Raw genomic sequence first — 22,167 nt, 5'->3', positions numbered from 1 at the left:
ATATCACAAAATGACAGGGTAGATGCTTATAGGAAAAGAGAGGTGGGGACAGAACTCAATATGCTTGGACTTTTCTCAAGGCAGATACTGAATTCCCAGATTCTCTTTCGATAGTGGCTAGTAGCCCTGTGGCTTTTTAATATTCCCTTAATTTGGTTAACTTTCCTCCTTTGCTCCTGCCTCATCTATTCACCATCTATCTCTACTTGAACCTATCATCACTACTTTTCTGCTTCGGCTTCCTGAGTACCAGGGTTATAAGGTGTGTACCATCATGCTTGCTATATATATAATATATATATATAGTATTCATATGAAAAATAATTTTGTTAACCCCAAACCGATCTGATTAATGTAAGGCACACCTTCCTTTTGTTGTTCACATGCCAAGTCCTTGTTTTTCTCTTTTCTTAAAATCTCTCCAGAGAATTCACACTGCATTCCCTAGGATGAAGTCTTTGCTAAAATCTCAAAGACTATGTCTCATCTTCAAAAGCACAGAATTGGGTTTATTATGTTTGCTTTGTATATTAAATCATAATAAATGGCATGGGTAGCATTCTCCAGTAGCAATGACATTTAATCTTTTAAATACTATATTTGTTTAAGTATATGATATAAATTATTAGTGGATTATCTCGGGTATAGGATGCAGACTAGTGCAACTGGACATGAATTTCTAGAACTTCAGTGGAAAAAGTAATGAGCTGCTAACTCAAAATCAAGCTGAGAAAGAATCAATTGTCTGCAACTACATGACTTTACACAAATGACTTTTTTTGAAGCACTAGTGTCTCTTGAATGCTTTGTTCTTGATTCAAAGAACAATGTTTTTTTCTTGATTCGAAGAAATCTTTTTTTTTTTTTTTCCTGGAGCTATTTAACCTATTTAGTCCAGATTGGCTTCTAACTTGCAATCTTTCTGTTTGCTTCCTGAGTCCTGAGATTACAACCTATGCCAGGCCAATCAGGTCACATTTAACAGAACTAGATCAGCTTTGCAAACAAGTAAGTCTTACTCTGATTGTAAATGGAGTTTTGTGGTAAGTTTTGGCAGCCTCAGCTGGCTAGGATTGGCCACCCATACCAATTTGGTAATTAAGACGAGATGAATAACGGTGAAGAGCTGAAAGAGAAGGTTTAGGCAATGCACACAGAGAAGAGACAAAAGGGTCTTGTGACCCCAAGTTTGTCTTTAGGGAGCTGATATGAACTGTAAGCTTAGAGGTGGGGGGGGGATGGGGCAAGGAGGAAGAGGTGTGTATAATTAAACAAACCTGGTCAAGGTGCATAGATCATCATGTCAGCTCTGATTCCACTAGGTGATTTGGGGGGCGGGCAGTCTTATTGCTCTTAAGGGAGGCATCAGTCTGCTTCTGAGAGCACAAGGGGTCCAGGGTGCAGCCTCTCCCTCATGGATAAGGCTCCTCACATAAGGGTGGAGTTGTGCCCTGCAAAGTTCTGCTGTTCCTGGAATCCAAGGTGACTGCAGGGGATTCAGGAGCACAGTGTCTTTTGTGTCTCCAGCTGCAAGAAGGATAAGCTTGGTTATGTAGCCACACTCTGAGTGATGAGCAGGAGGAGTCCTAGCAAAGGCGGTTTCTAAGTGGCTGTATCAAGGTTACCTTTGCTGGAACCAAGGGTAATCATGACTATATACGGTAAAATGATACTTTAGCAGAGACCTATAGAGAACCTCTCATTAGATTCTAATGCTGTTCACTGTCAAGGTGGGACTTGTTATCTAGCTACCAGGTGGACTGAATCTTGCTTGAATTTCAGTTTTCAAATATCTGACTACAACTTTCCAGGCTGACGTTTCCAGTTTTTCTCTTCCCTTGTTTTCTTTTTATCACTGAAACCTCAAATTATCCCCTTTCTGAAGTCCTACAAGCTGCTGCTAGAAACCGTGATAAACCTTAAAGAAATTACCCTAAGCTCTCCTGTCTGGAGAGCTGTTGTGCCTGCTGCCCGTGAGCCTCTCAGGCAGTTCACCAAAACAGCCAACACTACCTATCACCAAAGATACTGAAACCACAAACCAGGAAAGTAGAAGACAATTGCCATCTTTGTTCTGCCCCCAAAGCGTGAACTGGCTGTGGAATGGACTCAGGGGCTGGGTTTTAAAACACTAATCTTTGCTTATCTTCTTGAGTTCATGTAAATCTCTGCCATTAAGTGCTTACCCACTGCTGTAATCTGGCTATTTTGTGTTTTTGTCCCCTTAGCTGAGTAGACTGAGCTGTCTCCGGGAGTTCTGTGTAGATTTAATAAAGGACCAGTGTTAATGATTGGTGATGGCAAAAAGTTGGGTGGTTTTGTAAGAAAGAGATTAAGTTTTGCTTCTAGATACTTTGGGGGGTTCTTTGTTCAGATCATTATAGGTGAACAGAATTAAAGGGCCCACGCAAATCTAGGAGCAGGAAAATCTGCAGTTTAAAAACTCAGATGTGGACCTGTTTGCCATCTGAGTGACAATGGCCTCCCAACCATGCATTTGGTGTTCTTTATCCCCACCCCAAACCTGCTCCATTTTCTTGTTAGTCTTGATTATCAGCTTGATAGGAGTAAAAGCTCTCTAGGACTACCAACCCTGCTGTGTGCCTGTAGGGGCATTTCTAGGGAAGATTGACACAATATCACACCACAAAAGAAAACAGCTCTTCCTGTCTGGATTCCCCATTGCCTATCTCAAGACTTGGAGCCAAACAGGTACTCATTAAATGTCACCTAAGTGGATTGATCAGCACCAGCCAATCAGGTTTTATTAACGTCCCACAACAAGCCTCAAAACTGATTTAGAAAAAAGTTCTTGAAAGGCAAAGCACAGGATTAGAAAACAAACAAACCCACAAAACAAACAAACAAACAAACAAACACCAGAGCTGCTCACTTACTGTATTTTAGCCTGAATAAGTTGATTTTATATCTTTAGATATACATATGTAGCTGTTCCTGTCCCTCTCCCCACCATGTCTCAGAGGTTCAAGTCATTGGAGAAATAGGTTAGCAAGGTCAGAGCTCAGTTTGTTAACTTGACAATATATGTATCTATCTCTCTCTCTCTCTCTCTCTCTCTCTCTATATATATATATATATATATATATATATTAAAAGGAAGAAAGACAAAACTAACTTACACATGCACATAAATAGCCAGAGAGGAGTCTTGATAAAGAGAGTGTGTGTGGGTGGGGGGTGGGGGTGGGGGGGTGGGGTGGGGGGGATTGGAAGAGTAGTTTCAACCAGAAAGCACAGAAAGTGCTATTGGCTTTTTTATGCTAATTGCATGGACAATCTTTCTTGGTGGCTGATTTCTCAGGGAATTCCTTCCGGATGGGATTAATAGTGGCAGTGTTTTTCAGGTCTGCTGAAGTTGGCAAAGCAGGGTTCAGATAAGATCCGTTGTGCATTTTTGTGGCTCTATATATTTTCACCTTACAATAATTTTTAGAGTAAGCGTGAAGATCAGAATGGTTCTCCAGAGAAGTACGACTTAGATGGTAGAGATCTGTAAACTCAAGGTTTTAAGGAAACAACAGGACTTAGTGACTCTAAAAATGCAAAACAAATCAGTCACTGTCAGCTAAAGGAGTTCTCCTGAGCCTGAGATTTGTAGACCAACCTGGGAAGCTCAGTGAGACCTTGGTTCCTAAACACAAAATAAGACATAGTCTCTAGAACTAAGACATAATTTTCTATTTCTCAAAAGCTTTTTATTCAAATGTAAACTTTCAAAATCTGGATATCCCATCTTGCCCAGAATAATGAGGTATGCATGTCAAATGGACTGGGATGTTCCTTCCTCTTCCCCTTCCCTCTTTTTTTTTTTTTGTTTGTTTGTTTTTTGCTTTTTGTTTTTCCAAACAGGGTTTCTCTGTATAACTCTGGTTGTCCTGGAACTCACTCTGTAGACCAGACTGGCCTCAAACTCAGAAATCCACCTCCCTCTGCCTCCCAAGTGCTGGTATTAAAGGCGTGTGCCACCACTGCCCATCCCCCTTCCCTCTTCCTTCCTTTTTTCTTTCCTCTCTTCCCTTCCCTTTCCTATTCCTAATATCCTATCCATCACCAAGTTGTTGAAGTTGTTGATGGCAGAGAATCAGGCCTGGCTCAGGGGCCAGGCTGTCCATAATAACCTAATTAGCAGCCTGTCCAGAACACTGACTTTACTCGGGGTTGGGGTGGGGGTGGGGGTGGGGAGTAGAGTTGGGGGGAGTGTAGAAATCTCCACTGTAAACCTAGTTGTGTGCACATTTTAAAGAAAAAAAATTCTCTTTGTTAAATATCCATCTTAATACTTGCGAGACAGGATATTGTTCCAGGGGCATTCAAAAAATTTGCCCTTAGTTTTACTAGTTGAAAAGATTTATTGAGTGCTATAGAACAGATGCCTTTGGAGAGGTCTGATTACCGAAAGAGCCTCAGGACTGAGTACTTCATTTTCCAAAAGCAAAAGAAATGCAGGGATGGCGAGAATCCATAGAAAGCACACATGACTTTGTACACAAGCAGCCTGGTTCTATTTCACCTGCAACATGGTAGTCCTTGAAGCATCCATCCTATGGACAGCTCAGAAAAAAAAAATGCCATGTGTCTTTAGCCCTTGAAATGTTAGCTTTACTGTTTCCTTTCTATTTCTTATGCTGGAGTTCTTTAGTTCATATACCAGTTTTAGATCAGTTTTGAAGTTTTATGGGATAGGCTTGCTTGCCATTTTCCACCCCAGAAGTTACGTTATTTGAATACCAGGGTGTGTTTCTGCTTGCATGCTGGCAAAGACTATTGGAAAAATAAAAGTGTGAAATTCAATTTTATTGCTACCAGAAAATATTAGCCATAGGGTGGAAATGTGAGAAACCTCCCACTTTGCAAGAGGAAGCCAGGATATCACCCAACTTCCCAATGAACATTGATTCCTTCTATTGGGCAGAGATAACACATGGAGCTGTAACACTGGCTGTTGTCAAAAGCTGGGGGAATGCTGATATCTAGGCTGATCTAGAAGCTACAGTGCTAGTGGCTGCTATAGACTAAGGAATCTCAATCTTCTAGGCCTATACAGAGCTGTAGTTCTTACAGAGCATAAGGGCCCTGAGACTGAATGAGGACTGTAACATTAGGGACCACAACTTGCCATTGGTCTTACTTACTGTGTCTTCGTTGGGGTTTCCATTGCTATGAAGAGACACCTTGTCCAACTCTTACAAAGGAAAACATTTAATTGGGACTGGCTTACAGTTTCAGAAGTTTAATCCATTATGGCAGGAAGCATGGCAGCATGCAGGCAGACATGGTGCTGTAGAAGGAGCTGAGAGTTCTGCATCTTGATTCAAAGGCAACCAGGAGAGTCTGGCATCCTAAGGCAGCTAAGAGGAAGCTCTCTTCTGCAATGGGAGGAGTCTGAGCACAAGAGGAGACCTCCAAAGCTCACCCCTACAGAGTCATACTCCTTCAACAAGGCCACACTTCCTAATAGTACCACTCCCTATGGGCCAATCATATTCAAACTACCACACCTGCCTTTTCTGCCCTCTGCTGTTCACTACGGAGGGATACAGAAGCTGCTAAGGAACCATTCTGCCTCCTCGTGACTTTTTCTGGGTGGAGTCACAGGATCCCAGACAGAGCATCAGTAACAGATAAATCCAGAACTTCATTTGTTATGTTTTATTTTTCACATATAGAGATTTTTGGAAATATTCTTTTTCATTAAAAGTCGTGATCCAAACTCAAATATATTATACAGCTTATAATAAAAAATATATGACTATGTGAGGTTACATGATAAAGTTGTATATAATTATAGGTGGAATTACAGTTGCTAATCATCTGACTTTACAATGGGGAGAGTGTCTCTGATTACCCAAGTTGTTCCAATGTCCTCCCTAAAAAGTGACATTGGACAACAGGAGAGAACATACCAGAAAGATGGTAGAGAAGGGTTTCACCAACTGGTGCTAGCCTTGAAGAAGAGCTATGAGCTAGGGGAAGTGGGCAGATGGTGGAAGCTGAGAAAGGCAAGAAAGGATATTCTATATTCTGCTGAAACCTTGATTTTAGCCTAGTAAGTTCCTTTGGATTCCTGAACTGCAAGATGTGTTTTTAAAACCACTAAGCTTGTGGTAACTTGTTACAGTGTACTGGCTAGTTTTGTGTCAACTTGACACAGCTGGAGTTATCACAGAAAAAGGAGCTTCAGTTGAGGAAATGCCTCCATGAGATCCAACTAGGGGGAAAGGCCCTTGTGGGTGGGGACCACCTCTGGGCTGCTAATCTTGGTTCTATAAGAAAGCAGGCTGAGCAAGCTAGGGGAAGCAAGCCAGTAAGGAACATTCCTCCATGTCCTCTGCATCAGCTCCTGCTTCCTGACCTGCTTGAGTTCCAGTCCTGACTTCCTTGGTGATGAACAGCAGTATGGAAGTGTAAGCTGAATAAACCCTTTCCTCCCCAACTTGCTTCTTGGTCATGATGTTTGTGCAGGAATAGAAACCCTGACTAAGACATACAGCAATAGTAAATTGATAGAAAGCTATGTTGAACATTTTTTTCTTTTTTTTTATTAGATATTTTCTTTATTTACATTTCAAATGTTAATCCCTTTCCTAGGTTCCCCTCTGAAAATCCCCTATCCCCTCCCCCTCTCTCTGCTCCCTAACCCACCCACTCCTGCTTCCTGGCCCAGGCATTCCCCTATACTGGGGCATAGAACCTTCACAGGACCAAGGGCCTCTCCTGCCATTGATGACCTACTAGGCCATCCTCTGCTACATATGCAGCTAGAGCCTTGAGTCCCACCATGTGTTTTCTCTGGTGGTTTAGTCCCAGGGAGCTCTGAGGTTAGTGGTGAGTTCATATTGTTGTTCCTCCTAGGGGGCTGCAAACACCTCTAGCTCCTTGAGTACTTTCTCCAACTCCTTTATTGGGGACCCTGTGTTCCGTCTAATGAATGGCTGTGAGCATCCACTTCTGTATTTTCCAGGCATTGGCAGAGCCTCTCAGGAGACAGCTATATCAGGTTCCTGTTAGCAAGCTCTTGTTGGTATCTACAATCGTGTCTGGATTTGGTGGTTGTTTATGAGATGGATCTCCAGGTGGGGCAGTTTCTGGATGGTCCTTCCTACAGTCTCTGCTCCGAACTTTGTCACTGTAAATCCTTCCATGGGTATTTTGTTCCCCCTTCTAAGAAGGATAGAAGTAGGAACACTTTGGTCCTCCTACTTGAGTTTCATGTTTTACAAATTGTATTTTGGGTATTCTGAGCTTCTGGGCTAATAACCACTTATCAGTGAGTACATATCATGTGTGTTCTTTTGTGATTGGGTTACCTCACTTAGGATGATATCCTCCAGATACATCCATTTGCCTAAGAATTTCATGAATTTATTGTTTTTAATAGCTGAGTAGTACTCCATTGTGTAAATGTACCACATTTTCTGTATCCATTCCTCTGTTGAGGGACATCTGGGTTCTTTCCAGCTTCTGGCTATTATAAATAAGGCTGCTATGAACATAGTAGAGCATGTGTCCTTATTACAAGTTGGAGCATCTGGTATATGCCCAGGAGTGGTATTGCTGAATCTTCTGGTAGTACTATGTCCAATTTTCTGAGGAACCGCCAAACTGATTTCCAGAAGAGTTGTACCAGCTTGCAATCCCACCAACAATGGAGGAGTGTTTCTCTTTCTCCACATCCTCACCAGCATCTGCTGTCACCTGAATTTTTGATCTTAGCCATTCTGACTGGTGTGAGGTGGAATCTCAGGGTTGTTTTGATTTGCATTTTCCTGATGGTTAAGGATGTTGAACATTATTTTAGGTGCTTCTCAGCTATTTGATATTCCTCCGCTGAGAATTCTTTGTTTAGCTCTGAACCCCATTTTTTAACGGGGTTATTTGGTTTTCTGGAGTCCACCTTCTTGAGTTCTTTATATATATTGGATATTAGCCCCCTATCAGATTTAGGATTGGTAAAGATCTTTTCCCAATCTGTTGGTTGCCATTTTGTCTTATTGACAGTGTCCTTTACCTTACAGAACCTTTGCAATTTTATGAGGTCCCATTTGTCGATTCTTGATCTTACATCTGTTCAGGAATTTTTTCCCTGTGCTCTTTGAGGCTCTTCCCTACTTTCTCCTCTCTAAGTTTCAGTATCTCTGGTTTTATGTGGAGTTCCTTGATCCACTTAGACTTGAGCTTTGTGCAAGATGTGTTTTTCAAACCACTAAGTTTGTGGTAAATTTTTACAGCAATAGTAAATTGATAGAAAGCTATGTTGAACATTTTTCTATGTCTTCTGTAGTATTTTTTCTTCTTAAAAATAACTTCAAAATTTATTGTTTATCATTAATATTTTTCAATGAATATACATATACATTTCCCTCATGTCTAGATAAATGACAGCATATGCTACCTACTAGGAAGTTCATAGTCTTTGGAGAAAGAGAACGAGTAGAATGTATGTACGTAAAGAGGGTGCATGAGAGGACTATCTCACACAATTGCAGAGGCTGAAAACCTCCACAATATGCTGTCTGCAAACTAGAGAGCCAGGGAAGCCAATAAAAACTCAGTCTAACAAGATGGAAGCCTTAGAACTAGAGAGACTGGTGATGATCACTAGTCTCATGCCGAGGCTCGATAGTTCATGGAGAACCTCTAGTTGCACTCACAGATTCCAAAGCCTTGAAGATCATGGAGTCTGATATCTAATGTCAGCACCAGAAGAATCCTTTCCCATTTTCCTCTTCCAACTGGGTATGCTGCTAAGTTATTATCTTGATTAGGTTTATTGAAATAGGAAGATATGGCTACTGTGGGTAGCACCATTCCCTAGGCTGGCTTTCAAAACTGTATCAAAAGAGAAGGTAAACTGACTATGAGTGTTCCTTGTTCCTGTTTTATGTTTGTTTGTTTGTTTGGTTGGTTGGTTGTTTTTTTTTTTTTTTTTTTTGACTATGGACACAATGTAATGAGCTTCCTCAAGTTCCTGCTGCCATGACTTCCTGGGATACTACAAAGGACTCTATCCTGGAGTATGCGCTGAACGAAAACTCTCCTTTAAGCTGATTTTTGTCAGGGTATCTTCTCACAGCAACAGAAGTGTAACTAAGACAGACTGCTATAACAAAATACTGTAGCATATTAGCTTACACAGTAAACATTTGTTTCTCATAGTTCAGAAGCTACAGGCCAAGATCAAGGCCAAGGTGGCTGGTTCAGTTTTTGCGAAGGTTCACTTCCAGTCTTATAGAGAATATTGTGAGGTATCATCTGGCTGTATCTTCATACAGTAGGGACAAAGAAATTGATTTCTAGTCCTCTTTTTATTAGGATATTTTTCCCACATGGGGACCTCCTCTGTTCCACCTCACAATATCATTATTTCAGCAGTTCAAGCTTTGACACACATTTGGATAAAACACAGATTTTTTCAGTTCCCAGCCACCCTGCTGCTTCTAGTTCATTTTGAGCACCACATACATAGAACTTCATTATGTTTCATTTACAGTTTTACAACATTCCAACATGGAATCATTTTGAGCAATGTCTTTTTATTCTATGCTAATATATCACTAGGATAGACCCTAGAGGTAGAGCTGCTGGCCCCAAAGGCTTTGATGTAGGAGTGTGTATGAGATATTGCCAAATATCTACCAAAAACTTCCTTTGCCTTACAGCAATGCATAAATTGCTTTTCCTCATATAGTTCTTGGCCTTTTGAGTGATTGCTAATAGTAACAATTATTTTTTTCTTGTTATACAAGACATATAATATGAAATCCACCTGCAGTAAACTTTTATGTGTCTACTATATTATTAACTGTTTATACTGTACAATAACTATTTATTGTATAGTAGATATCTAGGGAATTTTCATCTTGGATGAATGAAATTCTATATTTATAGAATAATAACTCCCTATTTCCTATTTCTTCCATCCCTTGGCAACTATCACTCTACCTTTTACACCTACGGGCTCGACCACTAGAAACTTTATAACAAGTTATATGGTATTAGTCTTACGGTGACTAGCTTATTTCATTTACCATACTATACTATATTTCATCTGTGCTGTACCATATGTCAGGACTTCCCTGTTTTCAGGTCTGAATATTAGTCTACTGTATAGACCCAGTATACTGCATTTTCCTTATCCAGTCATCCTTCCATGGACATTTAGGTCACTTCTATGTCTTGGTCATTGTGACTAATGCTTGAGTGAATATGGAGCTACTGATGCATCTTCGAGGTTTTATCTTAAATTCTTTTGAATAGATACCCAGAAATGGGTTGTTGGGTTGTATGATAGTTCTGTGTTTATTTGTTTTGAGGAACTTCCATACAAATGTTCATAGCAGTCATGTTGTATTCTATCCTAGCACTTGTACATGTGTTCCAGTTTCTCCCTTTCCCATAAAAACACTCCCTTCCTTCTATCCTTCAATTTCATCACAGAAATGCTGGGATTACAGATGCATACTACCATATCTGGATTGATGTGGCTTCTGGAAGCCTGAACTTGCTTGCATGGCAAATGCTTTGCCCATCGACTCATTGTTCCCACTCCATGTTTGGCATCTTACATGTGCCCGTTGGCTACTTGTGTCTTCTTTAGATACTTTTTTTTTTTTTCAAATTCTTTGCTTAATTTCTTAATATGTGGTGTTTTTCCACTATGATTTGTAGGAATTTCTCATATGTTTTGATTATCAATCCTTTGTCAAACATGTGACTGCAAATGCTTTCTTGCAGTTCCATCGTGTCATGTATTGCATTTGCCATGTGAAATATATTTTTCATTGTCTAGGTCAATGTCATGACGCTTTTCCTTTGTGTTTTTATATGGAAATATGTCCATTTCAGGTGTTTGGCAAACTTTGAGGTTGGTCTTAGGAATCACATTTACTATTCTGCAGGTGGACAGTCGATTTCGTCATCACAATTTGCTGAAGAGACTATAGATTCCTCATTAAATGAGCGATGTCTCACTCTGACCTCCACTTTACAGGATGTTCTTCCTGTGCCCTTTGTCTTTACATTTTCTCTTTTGTGGTACACTGGTAATTTAGATTAAGGACCTACCCTATGTCATCATGACTTTATCTTAGTCATGTCTTAAAGGAATCTCTTTCTAAAGAAGACCATATTTGGGGGGTACGGGAGCTTAGAACTGATTTTACTTCCAATAACTAGTCTGTTCTCACATCTACTAACTTGGGGGTCCCCCTCCCTGTCCTCACCCAACCTCACATTTCAGGACACAGATCATAGCTTCCTCTCGTAGAAGAAACAGGGAAAATACTTCTCATAGTTTTCCACAGTGACTTTGTAGGAAAACAAGACACAGATTATTTTTAGAAAAATTCAAAGATAACCACTATTAGATTCTTTTTATCAATTTGGAAACATCTATATTTTTTTGTGGAATGTGTACCCATTATAATCATTCAAGCAATTTAGAAACTCGGGTAGACTATAAAGCAGATACAGCAGAGGAAGTGAAAGAAAAGAATATGTTGTTGATTCAGATTAGGTTATTGGAACCAACTTTCTTCTGAAAACAATGAAAACTCAGGACCAAATGTAAAAATATAAAACATCTACACTCTGTTAAGGTCTAAGACATCGCCTGTTCATAATCTAGGGAGGAATGAAACCCAGGGAACAGGAAGCAGCATACAGCATTGTCTAATAGCATCTGCTGATCTGATAAACCAAATCTTTTGGTTTTGATGGTCTTAGAAGTTGACAGAAAGAAAATCTCATGGTCTACCCATGAAGGGGAGACTTCCCCCACACTAAGGTAGGACTGAGTACTAGAGACCTGTGGTTTGAATAGGAACGGCCTTTTTAAGATCATAGATTTGGATGCTTAAGGAAAGCATTAGTATGTATGGCCTTGTTGACCTAGTTATGGACTTGTTGGAAGAAGTGTGTCACTGAGGGGTGGGCTTTGGAGAGTCAGTCCCAATGCTCTGCCTCTTTCTGCTGCCTGTGGATCTGAATGTAGAACTCTCAGCTCTCATGTCTACCTGTGCCCTGCCATGTTTCCTGGCACGCTGATAATGGAATAAACCTCTGAAACTGCAAGAAAACTTCAATTAAGTGTTTTTCTTTTTAAGAGCTTCCTTTGTCTTGGTGCCTCTTCATAGCAATAGAACTGAGACTAAGACAAGACCCACCCGTAAGGGAAAAGTCAACCTGCAGCAGATTCTTACCAGGCCTCTGTATGAAAATCTGTCCTGAAGTAGAATACATGTCCTGTGTCAGAGAGGGCAGTATGAGCAAAAAACGAAAACTCCTTGTTCTCAGACCTGCAGCTACATCTCAAGTGTATCAGCAGTCTAGAGTTGATTAACATATACTATCTTGAGATTAGGTGTCCAGTTCTGTGTTTGATCTTATCAACTTGGGAGGCTGAGGTAGGAAGATTCATTGAGCCCTGGCATTTGAAGTCAGCCTGACAAAACACTGTGGAATCATAATTCTCAATAAACAAACAAACAAACAAACAAACACTCTACATACACAAACTGTCCACACACACCAACAAAATAATTCAACAACAACCCCCCCCCCCAACAGTAATCTTGGTATAATTACTTGGAAGACACTCTGGATGTTTCTTATAAAGCTAATACCATACCTTTAATACTAAAACTTAATACTGGCACAGCAATTCTATGCCTGGGAGAAACAAAAGTAGGGTTGGGGTATAGCTTAGTGGTAGACATTTGCTTAGCAAGGCTCTGGGTTTGATTCTCAGCATGGAAAGAAAAGAGGCAGACAGACAGAAAGAAAAGATATGTTTTCAAAGCATCGTCATTTATATGAATAATGTTGTTCACAAATAGCAGGCTCATTCGTAATTACCAATCCCTAGAAATCAAGTATTTGTGAACTGCTGAATGAATGGATAAATTCTTGTATGTTTATATCATGAATTAGTTCTCAAGAGGAAGATGAACAAATCACTGTTATATATAAGAACTTAGCTGTATCTCATAAAATATACCACGTGTGTGTAAGCAGACACAGTACAAGTCACATAATTCTACTTTTGCACTTCTAGACCATTCTAAATTCATCCATGATGTCAGAAAGCAGGCTAGAATCTTTGTTTTTTTTTTAAGATTATATATATGTATGTATGTATGTATATATATTTATATATGTATATATGTGTGTATATATATGTATATATATATATATCATTGCTCTCTTTAGACACACCAGAAGAGGGCATCAGATTTCATTACAGATCTTTGTGACCACATGTGGTTACTTGGAATTGAGCTCAGGACCTCTGAAAGAGCAGTCAATGCTCTTAACCACTGAGCTATCTCTCCAACCCAGGCTAGGGGTTGTGTGTGTGTGTGTGTGAGACTGAAGGCTGAGGAACAAACACAGAAGAGATTTCTAAGAGAAAAATGTTGTATATGAGGTAGTGATGGTTCCACAGTGGTGAGCATTTGCCAAAAGTCACTGATCTACATAACGAGAGCATCCACATTTCATTGCATGCAAGTTACAATTTGATAACATTCTTTCATGAGTGCCTTAGACTTTAGAACCACTGGGGATCTGGCACTGGGTGGAGATCTCTTTGTTTTAGCTCTTAAAAGGTCTCCACACATTATTTTCATGAATAATCTTTAGCACATCCCTTAAAAATTGTCAGCCATAGCAATGTATGCCACCTTCTGGGGAAGGTGAGACAGGATGATTGTTGCTCAGGGCTTTGAGACTATCCTGGAAAGCAGAGTGAAAAATGCCACAAACAAACAAACAAACAAAAAACAAAATCATGCATACAGTATGAGTGATGGCTATTCTTGGTTGTCAACTTCACTACATCTAACTCAGATCTTTGAGGTAGGGAAACACACTTTAAATCCAGATCTTTTGAGATGGAAAAAGACGCACCTGTAATCTGGATCTTGAGGAGAGAAGACACGCCTTTGTTGGAAATCTTTAATCCAGATCTAACCTGGCCAAACCTTCTGATGACATCCTATATAAGAACCTATAAGAAGGAAGATTTTGCTCTTTACCTGCTTGCTCGCATCTTGCTAACAAGTTCTTTCCTTCACTAGCATTAGAGCCTACTTCTTCAGAGTTCCAGTAAATACTGAAGACCAGCTGAGACATCCAGCCTTGTGGACTGAGCAATTACTAGATTCTTGGATTTTTTTTTTCATAGCCAACCATTGTTCCAGCTAGACTGAAGCCTGTAAGTAAGTCATTCTTATAAATCCCATGTGAGTATGTGTATGTGTGTGTGTTTTCCCATCTCAAAGACCTGGGTTAGATGTAGTCTCTCTCTCTCTCTCTCTCTCTCTCTCTCTCTCTCTCTCTCTCTCTCTCTCTCTCTCTCACACACACACACACACACACACACACACACACACGTAGAGAGAAAGAGAGGAATCTCTCTATAAGTTTCATTGCTTTAGAGAACCCTGACTAATACAGTGAGTGTGTCATTTGCAGAAGTGGAACAGACACAAATGGACATGTAAAACTTTTAAATGGGAAAATAATCAGGTATAGACTGTATAATAACCATAGGCACAGGTCTTTATTTTAAAAATAATTTATTTATTTTCATTTTATGCACACTGATGATTTGACTACATGTTTGTCTGTATGAGGGTGTCATATCCCCTGGAACAGGGGTTACAGACAGTTGTAAGCTGCCATGTGGGTGCTAGAACTGAACCTGGATCTTTTGGAAGAGCAGCTAGTGCTCTTGTCATCTCTCCAGCCCCTGGGCATAGGCTTTTTATTTTGTTTTGTTTTGTTTTGTTTTGTTTTTGTTTTTTTGTTTTTGTTTTCCGAGAAAGGGTTTCTCTGTATAGCCCTGGCTGTCCTGAAACTTACTTTGTAGGCCAGGCTGGCCTTGAACTCAGAAATCCTCCTGCCTCTGCCTCCCAAGCGCTGGGATTAAAGGTGTGAGCCACCACGCCTGGCTCAGGCATAGGCTTTTAAAAGGAGAATTACCAATGCAGAGAAATGAAACCCATAAAAAGTGACCAAGTAAACATTACAAGAAGCACCAAAATAGAACAAGAAATGTCAAGTGTGTATGCAGTTCACAGATATACACAATGCAAAACACCCATACACATACTTTTAAAAAATATTAATAAAAGACAATTGACTAGCGGTTGGGTGACAGGAGAAAGTGCTTGATGATATTAATAGGAGGAATATTAGGAACAGCAGAAATGAGGATGAGGGAATTTTGGCTAGAAGTGGACTAGAGGGAGGACTACCATACAACAGAGGACAGTCCCATTTCCCGGGAGGCTGAGGCACAGGTGCCCTCCAAATCAGGCCAGACTTTTCTTTTGGAGGAAAAAAAAATCAAAAAAGAATGAGGGTTTGGGGCTACAACATAGGGTGTTTGGATGATGGTCCTCTTAGCCAAAAAGCTGCCATGTTGTGGTTTCTGATGCATCCTTTGCAAAATGATTATCCTATCTGGGATTGTTAATTGTTACCATCCAGTCATGGAGGAATGAAGAGGGTTGCCAGATCTTTACCAAAGCAGCTGGTCTCTTCCTACCTACCACCTGTTGTAAGCAACACAACTCTGCCTTATTTGTATGAACCTTAGGGAGGGGTTAAATTTATTGGTGAGGTTGGGGGTAACTAAAAGCTAGAGGCAACATCTATGCCTCTACATGTCCTGATCCCTGTTTGGTAAAGGCTTTTTAGGTGGGATCCATTGGCATGTGTGCAGTGGTGGTAGAATCTACATCCCTGTACGTAGCATTTTATTTGTGGCTTGTAAGGGAGTCCAAAAAGCCACTTGGTTCTTCAGAGTGAACTTCAGTGGAATTGTGCCCTGGCTTGTTATTGAAACCTTAGGAAAAGGGGTAGATATTAATTACATCTCCCCCTGGAGGGAAGTTGTAGGCTTAGATTTTTTTAAAACCCATGTTATTTAGGGTTCTAGAATGCTTCAACCTCCCTTCTAGCCCACCATACCAATGCAAGAGCATCATCATTGAAGACCAGCAAAGCATTGCAAGGGGAACCAATGCAAGAGCATAGCTCACTGTCTGTTGGATTCTACTTATACTCTTTCCAAACATCACACATCCTCTCAAGTGTCTGCCACAGCAAAACATCCTCTCATAAGACAGCTTCCAAAAAATATCACATGACACAACTGGGTCTCAAAAAAAAATCCTCAGGAATTTCTGCTTCAGCAAGTTTAGCAAATTAGGGCAAGATGGCCTGCTAAAGTGACCTTGGGCATTAAACATGGATAGGATAGATACAGAAGAAAAAAGAAATGGGCTGAGTGTTGGGGAATCATGGGAGATATAGGCTATGAAAACAAACAGGCCTATTTGTTGGTTTTAAAATGGGTGAGATTCTCTTGTGTTCCTTTTCTGTCCCTTGAAGAGGTCTTCTGAACGTGGCAATTCTGTTCTTTCCCCCAAGTCTTTCTTTGGACACATGGATTACAGATTTTTTTTTTCCAGTCCAGTGACTGTGCTTCTCAGGTAGAGTCTAGACAAATCTAGATCTGGTCATTCCTCTTCAAGTTGTTTTAGGGCTCTGGCTGTGCATACTGCCTTTGCCCCTGTGCAGCTCTTGCCAATGTCCTCTGTGCTACTTGGAGTCTGTGTGAAAACTCAGTGTGTACTTCAGGTCCATCAGATTTTTGGCGTGCAGAATGCTATTTAGGTATAATTTAGTTTCTCTTCTACAGTCTCATAGTGTTTTGTTTATCAGATATCCACATTCCACTTTGTCTGAGTTTCCCAAAAATGAGGTATGCAGATGGTCTTGGGCTTCTGAGCTTCAGTGAGAGGTCTTTTTGAAATGATGTCTTGTGCCTGCTCTGTCAGTTGCCAGTGCTGTGCACTGAGTGCCAAGGAGAGCGTGGGGTAGGGGCAGGATGTTTGTGGTTTCTTTCTGCGATTGCTGCTGTTGCTCTGGGAATGGCCTTTCCCCCCAGCTGTTCCGAGTCTCTGTTCCTTTTCTGAGAGCTATTTTTTCAGCTTTCTCAAAATGATTCCCTGCAGGCTCTAACTGACTGACTTAGTCAGGATTTCTATTCCTGCACAAACATCATGACCAAGAAGCACTTGGGGAGGAAAGGGTTTATTCAGCTTACATTTCCACATTGCTGTTCATCACCAAGGAAGTCAGGACTGGAACTCAAACAGGTCAGGAAGCAGGAGCTGATGCAGAGGCCATGGAGAGATGTTCCTTACTGGCTTGCTTCCACTGGCTTGCTCAGCCTGCTTTCTTATAGAACCCAAGATTAGCAGCCCAGAGATGGTCCCACCCACAAGGGGCCTTTCCCCCTTGATCACTAATTGAGAAAATGGCTTACAGTTGGATCTCATGGAGGCATTTCCTCAACTGAAGCTCCTTTCTCTGTGATAACTCCAGCTGTGTCAAGTTGACACAAAACTAGCCAGTATACTGACCTTGTCTTGGTGTCAGCACCATGTCTTCTTACAGTCCCAGGCTGCATATTTCTTTGGAAGAAGTTATCATGTTAAGGATGGGAGGATTCAGATCTTGGTAAGACAGGGTGAAGGCCCCGTATGTGTCCATTCATGAAAAGTCTGTTTCAGGCTTTCCTTAAAACACAATTTAAATATCTTGTTATTTAAAGAGCTTATGTCTAGGTATGTCCAGGCCTTAGATGGTTTCAAATTTTGTCAGGACAGCAGTAAATGGAAAGTGAGTTGCAGAGCTGAGGGCCTGCCCAGGCTACTGGAGTGAGGAGGGTGAAAATGATGGAACATGTCAGACACATTTGATACAGAAAACACACATACACACATGCACACACGAACAAATATACACCTCCCAAGGGTTGAATTCAAAAGGAGAAGCAGGGATAAGAGTAAATACTGTTACATAGGGAATTGGATTAACATAACTAAAATTTTTAAAAGATTTATTTATTTTATGTATAGGAGTACACTGTCACTGTCTTCAGACACACCATAAGAAGGCATCAGATCCCATTACAGATGGTTGTCAGCAACCATGTGGTTGTTGGAAATTGAATTCAGGACCTCTGGAAGACCAGTCAGTGCTCGTAAAACCCCTGAGTCATCTCTCCAGCCCTAAAATAACTAATGTTAAAGATAATCTTTTATATATCTGAGCCTTATGAATCTCTACCTAATTTTTACTTAATAGCATTTTAAAAAATAGAGCAAATATTTGGGTTCTTATATTTTCATAGATTCAATAGGCAAAATAAACACGGATGCAGGGGAGGTGGGTAGTATACACCGGGAGTGAACACTCTGGTGTGTGATCACTCAGGCATGATAAAACAAATTTTGTCATTCAATAATTTCTTATTTAGTATACCTTGGTTTTATAGGAGAAATTAATTTGCATGCATTGTGAAATAAAATAGGTTTCTACTTTTTGTGACTCAGTCATTGCCTCCCCCGCCCCCATTCGCCTATCAACATGGCAAAACTCTCCTCACTTCAGTTCAGTAGCTTGGGCAGGCCCTTGGCTGTGCATTTTTTCATTTTACATTTTCACAGACCAGTGTCAGCTTTCTGATCTGTGGTGAGCACAGCGATTCTTCTCTATTGCTATTGCTGTGGTAAAACGGATACAATAAAAGTATGCCAGTTAAACAATTTTAAATGTGTAATTCAGTAGGATTGAGCAGATTTACAATGCTGGTTACTTCTGCGGTTCTGACAACATTAAATCTTTCTGTCTATGAACAGGGAGGTCCTTCTATGTATTTGTCTTCTTCTGTAGTGTTCTGTGGGTTTTAGTATAGCAGTTTCCTACTTCTGTGACTAATTTCCAACTTTTAAATTCTTTTAGATGCTGTTATAAACAGAATCGTTTTCTTGATTTCCTTTTCAGATTGTTCATTGCCAATGTTCCTAAATGCAGCACATTTTGGTGTGTTAATTTTTATATTCTATAACTTGACTTCATTCATTCATTCTCTTAGAATTATTTTAAAGCAAATTTTATATCTACTGCACACCCGTACACTTGTGTGTGTATGTATATGTGTGTGCATGTGTGTGTATGTGTGTGTATTGTGTATGTGTGTATATGTGTGTGTACATGTGTGTGAATATGTGTGTTTGTGTGTGTGTGTATACACATATGCTTTGGGACATTGACAAACTGTGGCATGCATGTAGAGTTCAGTAGACAGCATGCAGGAGTCAGTCCTCTCCTTCCACCATGTGGACTCTGACATCAAGCTCCTGCTGTCAGGCTTGCCAGCAAACACCTTTATAAACTAAGCTATCACACTGGCTTTTTTTTTTTTTTGTATGTGTGTGTAATCTTTGGAGAATTTTCATTAAAAATGTATATGTAGCATTTATTAAAAATGATTATATAAAGGCCACAATGATAGTCTTATAATAAAATTTTGAGACAGAGAGAGGGGGCAGAGAGAGAAAACAAGAGGGGATATTCTATTACGTGGATTGGATTTACAAGGATATTCTAAAATGGCTATTCCTGTTGCCAGTGCTGAGCACTAGGGGCCAAGAGGAGAATTTTCCCTACCTCTGGCTTCTGCTATACATTAGTCACTTAGAAATGTAGATACTAGATATCAAGACATATGCAGCTCAACTGTAAACAAGGTCATAGCCTTTGTCATCCCATCCCGTTGAAAATAATAAAAGCAATGGCTGACATGGGGTCTATACTATGTGATAGTGAGGGTTTAACCAGAGGTAGATGACAGTCAAAGGATCTAAAGTGACCTCTTATTATTCTCATTTTATCAAGAAGGCCTATGTGATGGTTTGTACATGCTTGGTCCAGGGAGTAGCACTATTAGGAGGTATGGCCTTGTTGGAGTACGTGTGTCACTGTGGGCATGGTCTTTAATACCCTCGTCCTAGCTGTCTGGAAGCCTGACTTACAGCTGCCATCAGGTGAAGATGTAGAAATTTCAGCTTCTCCTGCACCATGCCTTCCTAGATGCTGCCATGTTGCTGCCTTGATGATAATGAACTGAATCTCTGAATCTGTAAGCCAGCCTGAATTAAATGTTGTTGTTATAAGAGTTGTCTTGGTCATGGTGTCTGTTCACAGCAGTAAACCCTAACTAAGACAGCCTACATATCCATGATGTTTGTGGGGTGGTGTTTTTAATGTCTCTGGAACAGTTGAACAGTTGACTTAAGAACCATTGGCTCAGGGTCTGTGAGAACCTTTATGTATACAATAACCAAGTATGTGGCCTGTGTGAGATGGACATAAATGAATACAGTAGCAACACCTGCCAATGTGAGGGAATGGAGGTGCTGAGCTGTTCTCAGAAGATCTATATGGGCGCATTGCTGGCCTGCCTTTCTCCTTCCATTATGTTGAAGCCTTAGGCTGTGTTTCTGCCAGCCTGGATTCACAGACAGAAGCCTAGCATAACTGTCCTCTGAGAGGCTCTACCCAGCAGCTTACCAAAACAGACGCAAAGACCCACATCCAAGTATTAGTGCTCTCAGGAAGTCTTGTGGAAGAGTTGTGGAAAGGGTTGGAGAACCTGGAGAAGGTAGGGAGTGTATAAGAGTCAACTAACCTGGACCCTTAGGAACTCCCAGAGACTACGGCACCAACCAAAGAGCATACAAGGGCTGGACCTTGGCCTCCCCACACATATGTAGCAGATGTGCAACTTGGTCTCCATTAGGGTCTTCCAACAACTGGAGTGGGGGGGAGGGGGCTTACTCTGACTCTGTTGCCTGCCTATGGATCCTGCTTCCCTAACTGGGCTGCCTTGTCTGGCCTCAGTGGGAGAGTCTATACCTACTCCTACAATGACTTGAGGTGCTAGAGAGTGTTGGTTCCTTGGGAGGGACCTCCCCCTTCTCAGAGGTGAAGAAAGGGGGGGGGGTATGGTGGGAGGGGCTGTGTGAGGAGGAGACAGGAAGGAGAGAGGGGGGTTGATCAGGATGTAAGGTGAATAAATTAATGGTAAAATAAAGCGTGTGTCTTTGTTGGGGGGGTATGTTGTTAGGGGTAGGTTTTGAGGTTTAAAAGTCTGTACCAGACACAGTCTGTCTGTCCATCTGTCTGTCTGTCTCTGCCTGCTGCTTGTGCATCAGGATGCAATTCTCCACTAGTTCTCCAGCACTATGCCTGCCTGTGTGCTGCCATGCTTCCTGCCATGATAATGGACTAAACCCTCTGAATCTGCAATCAAGCCCTCGGTTAAATGCTTTCCTTTGTAAGAGTTGCCTCAGTCATGGTGTTACTCCACAGTCATAGAACAGTGACTAAGGCACCAGGTTTCCTGTTCATCTTGATTTTGTGTTTAAAAAGCTTAGATTTGATGTCTCCCAAAAAGCATTCTCCGTGTGTGTGTGTGTGTGTGTGTGAGAGAGAGAGAGGGAGAGAGAGAGAGAAAGAGAGAGATTCCCCCAACCCTTGCACCCATGGTTACAGATTGCCAAATCTGCTTTTAGAGGTGGCCAGTAATCAGGTTTGGGGTCTAGGACACAGGTGTTCAACCATTGCCTTCCTGCCAAATATATATATATCAGGATCGTTGGGCTAGACAGCAAGTACCTTTACTCACTGATCCAGCACATCAGCTCCTGCCTATCATCTTAAGTGGCTTAGTTTCACACTAATTTGGACATTCAGTAGATATCCTGAGGGATATTTTATTGGAAAAGAGTTGTTCATCTGAGAAGAAGGGGATGATATGGGCCCAGTGGGCAGTAGTTTTTGATTAGCATGCTTAGGCCTCAAAACAGAATCCTAATTCAAAAATCACTGCAATAAAAAATTCTTTGGCTGAAAGTAATGAGCAATTTGACAAATGCTAGCAAGAAAAAAAACCTAGATACTTTACTGAAGGAAATCAGTCCCCAATGCCTTCTCCAGTTGCCTTCTATATCCAGTTCCTTGTCCCTCATATCCTTGTGCGTATTCTCCCTCACCATCCCCCAGCCTCAAAGTACCACTTGCCTAAAGCTCTATCTCTCTCACGAGCCAGGATGCAGGCAACTATAACATTTAAATGCTGGGTCTGGCTGGGAGGGTTGCTCAGTAGAGTGTTTACCTAACACATGGCAGGCTATGTTTGTTCCCACAAAAATGAAAACCTGGGACCTGAGCTGACTTAAACGCTATAATTTACCGACCCCCACTAAATGACTAGTGCATAGT

Source organism: Mus caroli, unplaced genomic scaffold, assembly GCF_978045245.1.
Source record: "Mus caroli unplaced genomic scaffold, Mus_caroli_1 scaffold_15, whole genome shotgun sequence".
Taxonomy (NCBI): Eukaryota; Metazoa; Chordata; class Mammalia; order Rodentia; family Muridae; genus Mus; species Mus caroli.
Note: the sequence above shows the minus strand (reverse complement) of the source record.